Below are 6215 nucleotides of genomic sequence, written 5' to 3' on the forward strand. Positions count from 1 at the left end.
ATGTCTTCCTTTGTGAAGTGTCTGTTCATATCTTTTGCCCACTTTATAATGGGGTTGTTTGTTTTTTTCTTTTAGCATGTTTGAGTTCCTTGTAGATCCAAGATGTTAAGCCTTTGTCAGACCTGGAGTTGGCAAATACTTTTTCCCAGTCTGTGGGCTGTCTTCCTGCTCTCTTGATGGTTTCTTTGACTTTGCAGAAGCTTGTCAGTTTAATGAGGTCCCACTTGTCTATTTTATCTCTTATGGTCTGTGGGTTTTGGGTTTTGGGTTTTGTTCAGGAATTGGATGCCAGTTCCAATTTCCATAAGGGTATGTCTTGCATTTTCTAAGATTCTTATGGTTTGAGGTTTTACATTTAGGTCTCTAATCCATTTAGAGTTAATTTTTGTGTATGGTGATAGATAGGGGTCTTGTCTGAGTCTTCTACATGTGGTCAGCCAGTTTTCCCAGCACCATTTACTGAATAAGTGCTCCTCTCCCCAGTGGTAGGTGGTGGAGGCTTTGTCGAAGATGAGTTGGTTGAGAAATTGAGGTTTTGCTTCTGGAATCTCAATTCTATTCCATTGGTCTATATGCCTGTTCCTGTACCAGTGCCAAGCTATTTTGATTATTGTAGCTTTATAGTAAAGATTGAAGTCTGGTAATGTGATACCACCTGCTTTTTTTTTTTTTTTTTTTGCTGAGGATTGTTCTGGCTATTCTTGGTCGTTTGTGTTTCCATATGAATTCCTGTATTGTTTTTTCTAGGTCTGAGAAGAATGTTGTTGGTAATTTGATGGGTATTGCATTAAATCTGTAGATTTCCTTAGGCAGGATGGACATCTTCACAATGTTGATTCTTCCAATCCATGAGCATTGGATATTTTTCCACTTGTTTGCATCATCTTTGATTTCTTTGAGCAGTGTTTTGTAGTTTTCATTGTAAAGGTCTTTTACGTTTCTGGTTAGGAAGATGCCAAGATATTTCATTTTTTTTTGTGGCTATTGTGAATGGAATTGTGCTTTTTGTTTGGGTTTCTGTTTGTTTATTATTGGTGTAAAGAAATGTGATTGTCTTTTGCACATTTATTTTATATCCTGAGACTTTTACCCAAGTCCTTTATCAGTGTAAGGAGGTTTTTGACAGATTCTCTTGGGTTTTCAAGGTACACAATCATGTCATCTGCAAAAAGAGAGATAACTTGACTTCCTCTTTTTCTATTTGGATACCCCTGATTGCCTTCTCTTCTCTGATTGCTCTAGCCAGGACTTCCAATACTATATTGAACAGGAGGGGTGAGAGTGGGCATTCTTGTCTTGTTCCAGTTTTGAGGGGAAATAGTTCCAAATTTTGTCCATTTAGGAGTATGCTGGCTGTGGGTTTCTTGTAGATGGCTTTTACTATTTTGAGGTATGTTCCCCGTATCCCTAGATGTTCTAGGATTTTTATCAAGAAGGGGTGTTGGATTTTATCAAAAGCTTTTTCTGCATCTAATGATATAATCATGTGGTTTTTGTTTTGACATCTGTTGACGTATTTAATTAAATTTATGGTTTTATGAATGTTGAAGCAGCCTTGCATCCCAGGGATGAAGCCTACTTGGTCATGATGGATGATTTTTGAGATGTGTTATTGAATCTGGTTTGCTAGGATCTTGTTGAGAATTTTAGCATCTATGTTCATCAAAGATATTGGCCTGTAGTTCTCTTTCTTTGTTGGGTCTTTACCTGGCTTGGGTATCAGTGTGATGTTAGCTTCGTAAAATGATTTGGGGAGAGTTCCATCTTTCTCAATCGCCTGGAATACCTTCAGTAGGATTGGTATCAGCTCCTCCTTAAATAGAGGTCTTGTAGAATTCTACTGGAAAACCATCTGGTCCAGGGCATTTTTTTTGTAGGTAGTTTTCTTATTACATAGTCAATTTCCTTGATTGTTATTGGTCTATTTAGGGTCTCAATTTCTTCTTGTTTCAACCTAGGCAGGTTGTGTGATGTCAGAAAGTCCTCCATTTCTTTAAGGTTTTCAAGTTTGTTTCCATACAAGTGTACATAGTAGTCTCTAATGATCTTTTGTATTTCTTCAGGGTCAGATGTGGCTTCATCTTTTGTGTTTCTGATTGTGTTTATTTGGGCTTTTTCTCTCTTTTTCTTGGTCTAGCTAGGGGATCATCAATCTTGTTTATCCTTTCAAAGAACCAGCTTTTTGTTTTGTTGATATTTTGTATTATCTTTTTGTCTTCTATGTCCTGGATTTGGGTTTTTATTTTGGTTATCTGGATTCTTCTGCTGAAATTAGAGTTTTTGTGGTCTTGCTTTTCCAGCTTCCTTAGGTGGCTCGTTAGTCTGTTAATTTGTGATCCTTTCATTTTCTTCATGTGCTTTTTAAGGGATATAAATTCCCCTCTTACTACAGCTTTCATGGCGTCCCAGAGATTTTGATAAGATGTTTCTTCATTTTCATTTGTTTCCAGGTATCTTTTAATCTCTGTTTTGATTTCATTGTTGACCCAGGAGTTGTTTAGCATCATGCTGTTTAGTGTCCATGTCTTTGTGGGTTTTGGGGGGAACTTGTTGGTGGTAATGTTTGTTTTTATTCCACTGTGGTCCGAGAAGGTGCATGGTAAAATTTCAGTCCTTTTAAATTTGCTTATACATGATTTATGACCAAGTATGTGATCGATCTTAGAGTACGTTCCATGCGGTGATGAGTAGAATGTATATTCTGTGGTCTTTGGATGGAGTGTTCTGTAGGTATCAGTTAAGTCCATTTGGTCAAGAGTCACCTTGAGGTTTTGGATCTTATTGCTGATTTAAAAAATTTTTTTTTGCTTAAAACAATAGCGTTTATTATCTTGCATAGTATTTGTGGGCTAGCAATTTGGAAAAGGCTTAACAGGATGGTTCTGGCTTAGAATTACAGTCTTTGATATTACAGTCAAGATATTATCTGGGGCTGTGGTCATCTGAAGGCTTCACAGAAGCTGAAAGATCTGCATCCAAGATGGCCTCTTCATATAAGCATGGGGTGCTGACTTTTGGTGAGAAGTTTTGCTCCTGTCCACAGAGCTGATTGAGTGTCCCTGCAACATGGCAGCTGCCAGATGCTTTCCTGCACTGCCACAATCCACCACAGCCTCTAGACACAGTGGGAAGGTGAGTGATGAAAATTCAGGAGTTCTGTGCTCCTGCTGTGAATTTGCAGGGCTCCCTGGGCCTTATGGGGGCCCCAGCCCCTCACAAGAAACTGCTCTTCCCACCAGCTGTGCTCTGACATTGAGTGGGGCAGGAAAAAAAGCTTTGAGCAGAACCAGCCACCATTTCCCAGGTACTCAACTCTTGCAGGGTAGAACAGTTGCTTTCCAGCCAGCTTGGGAGAGAATATCTTGTTGCTGATTTTTTGTCCTGATTATCTGTCTAGGATTGTGAGTGGGGTATTGAAGTCCCCTGCTATGATGGTGTTGGAGTTGATATCTTTTTTTAGTTTGTCTAGAAGCTGCTTTATGAAAGTTGGTGCTCCTATGTTGGATGCATTTATGTTTAGGATGATTATTTCTTGTTGATGGATTGAACCTTTTATCATTATGTAGTGGCCTTCTTTTATCTTTTTAAAAAATTTTTGAAAGCTTAAAGGGTATTTTGTCTGAGATTAAGATCGCGATTCCTCCTTTCTTGTGTTCCGTTCACCTGAAAATTTGTTTCCCATACTCTTACTTTGAGTCTGTGAGTGTCTTTTCTAGTGAGGTGAATCTCTTGAAGGCAATAAATTGTTGCCTGGTGATATTTTATCCATTTTGCCATTCTGTGTCTTTTCAGTGGTGCATTTGGTCCGTTCACATTCAAGTTAATTATTGAAATGTGAGAGTTGATCCCTGTCATAATGTTCCTACAGAGTTGTAGTTGTTCTTCCTGTTTGTGTGTTGTCTTTCTTTTGGTTTTAGAGTTGGTTCATGTGTGTTTTTAATCTTTTGTCTGTACTCTTGTGAAGAACGTTGTTCTTTTTTCCTTTTCTTCTGTGTTCAATACTTTCTTAAGTGTTTCTTGTAGAGGTGGTCTGGTGGCAGCATAGGTTCTTAGGGATTGAATGTCTGGGAAGATTTCAATTCTCCCTCACTGATGAAGCTTAGCTTGGCTGGGTAGGTTATTCTCGGTTGAAATTGTTTACCTTTTAGAACTTTGAAGATAGGGCTCCAAGCTCTCCTACCCTGAAGGGTTTCTATAGATAAATCTGCTGCTATTCTAATTGGTCTTCCTTGGTAGGTAGTCTGACCTTTTTCTCTTGCAGTCTTTAGGATTTTTTCTTTTATACCTACTTTGTTTAGGCGAGTTATTTTGTGTCTGGGAGTTGGTTTTCTCATTTGTTGTCTTGCAGGGGTTCTCTGAATCTCTTGTGTTTGAATTTTTGCATCACTGATGAGATGAGGGAAGTTTTCTTGAATGATTTCATGAAATGTTTGTTCCAGTGTGGCCTCTGTTTGTCTCTCTGCCTCAGGAAGGCCAATTACTCTTAGGTTTTTTTCTCTTGAAGTGATCATTCATCTCTTGAAGGTTTTGTTCTGTCTTTTTAAGCTTCTTTTCTATGTTTTTGACAGTTTGGGTTAGTTCTGTGTTTTGGTCTTTGAGCTCTGAGATTCTTTCTTCTGCTTGGCTAATTCTGCTTTCCATGCTTATTAGACTGTTATTTATTTCCATCACAGTATTCTTTACTGCTATTATTTCTGACATCAGCTCCTTCCTATTTTCCTCTTGTCTCTCCTCAATTTTTTTATTCTCTCTATTAAAGTCTTGATGTCTGGGTTTGTTGCATGTGACCAGTCATTCTGGGGGCTCTTGATTGTTTGTGTTCCAAAGTCTGTTTTCTCAGTGTCTGACCCCCAGGGGTCTGTGTGAGACCTATATTCTTCTTTTGGTTTTTCTTCATTTATGCAGGTTTTTCCTCCCTACTTTTTCCTTCCCTCCACGTCACCATCTTTAATTCTGTTATTTAGGGGTGGAGAGGTTGCTTTTACTTCTGTTTATTCAATCCCCTATTCTTCCTTATGTATATCCTCTTACTTTGTTCAATTTTGGAGTTGCATTGTAGGTTGGGGGTGATCCCTTTTGCAGTTTTGAGATTTACTTAAGGGGGGAGCTGTGATTCAAAATCTCTCTGTAGGTCCTAGTATCCGCCGACAGGTGTATGGATAATCTGAAACCCACTTTCCACTGCCTTGGAATCTGTCCATGCAGTGGGGTTGTAGGTTTACTCCCTGAAATAAAATGAGGTTAACAGAGGGAAGAGAATGGAGCAGAAAGTGGGGGGAAGTGGGGGGTAGAGAGAGAGAGGAGTAAGGGGGAAAACAGATGAGTGTACCAACAAATGGAGAGAGAGACAAAAACTGAAGCAGATAAAAACCATAGACCACAGCTACAAACTAACCAACTCCCATACCAAAAAAACTAAAACATACAACGATGCTAACATACAAGCTAACCAATCTCCTTATTGGTGTGCTATTCCTCTATACAAAGATATGGTTAACAGAGAGAAGAAAAGAAAAGAAGAAAAAAAAGGAAGAAAACAAAAGGAATAGAATCAAGTCAGTAAACTAACAGAACCAATCAAGCATACTCTGAGACTTTTCGTTTGATTCCAGTGTCCTTTCAGCTCTGATTTCTAGCTGTCTTTTCAGGCTGGTAAATTTGTTCACAGTTAGGGTCAGTTGCCCCTGGCCTGCTGTGAAGGGCAGGTCAGATCACCACTCAGTTCACCACTGCCCAGCTCACCACTCAGATCTGGCCTGTGTCTATTTATCAAGCTTCTGTTTTTCCTCTTTTGGTGTGTTACCTTGAATTGCCAGCAGGTGGTGCTATCTCACCGCTCTAGATGGTCTTTATCTCAGCTGCTCACCCCACGGGGGAGGGAGCTGGAAAGAAGCCAGAAATGGGAACCGTTGCCTCAGGGCACACGGGAGGAGACCCACCGCCTGGCAGGACGTCACGGTGGCAGTAGTGGTGGCAGCGATCTCAGCACATCTTGCTTGCAGGGGCTTCAAGGTCTGAGGGCATGGATTGCCTTAGGCATGGGCAGTGCTGCCGCAGCGGTGGCATGGTGGTGGTGGCGGCGGCAGCTGCTGCTGCAGTGGCTGCCTGGACTGCTGTGATACTTCAGTGGTGTCAATGGCCGAGCTCCGTGTGAAGAGCAGGCTGCCGATGATGGGATCTGCAGCCCCCGGGGAGAGAGCCAGAGTCTTTTTGTG

Source organism: Carlito syrichta, unplaced genomic scaffold (genome assembly GCF_000164805.1).
Source record: "Carlito syrichta isolate Samal-C Ts95f unplaced genomic scaffold, Tarsius_syrichta-2.0.1 Scaffold288413, whole genome shotgun sequence".
In the NCBI taxonomy this organism is placed as follows: domain Eukaryota; kingdom Metazoa; phylum Chordata; class Mammalia; order Primates; family Tarsiidae; genus Carlito; species Carlito syrichta.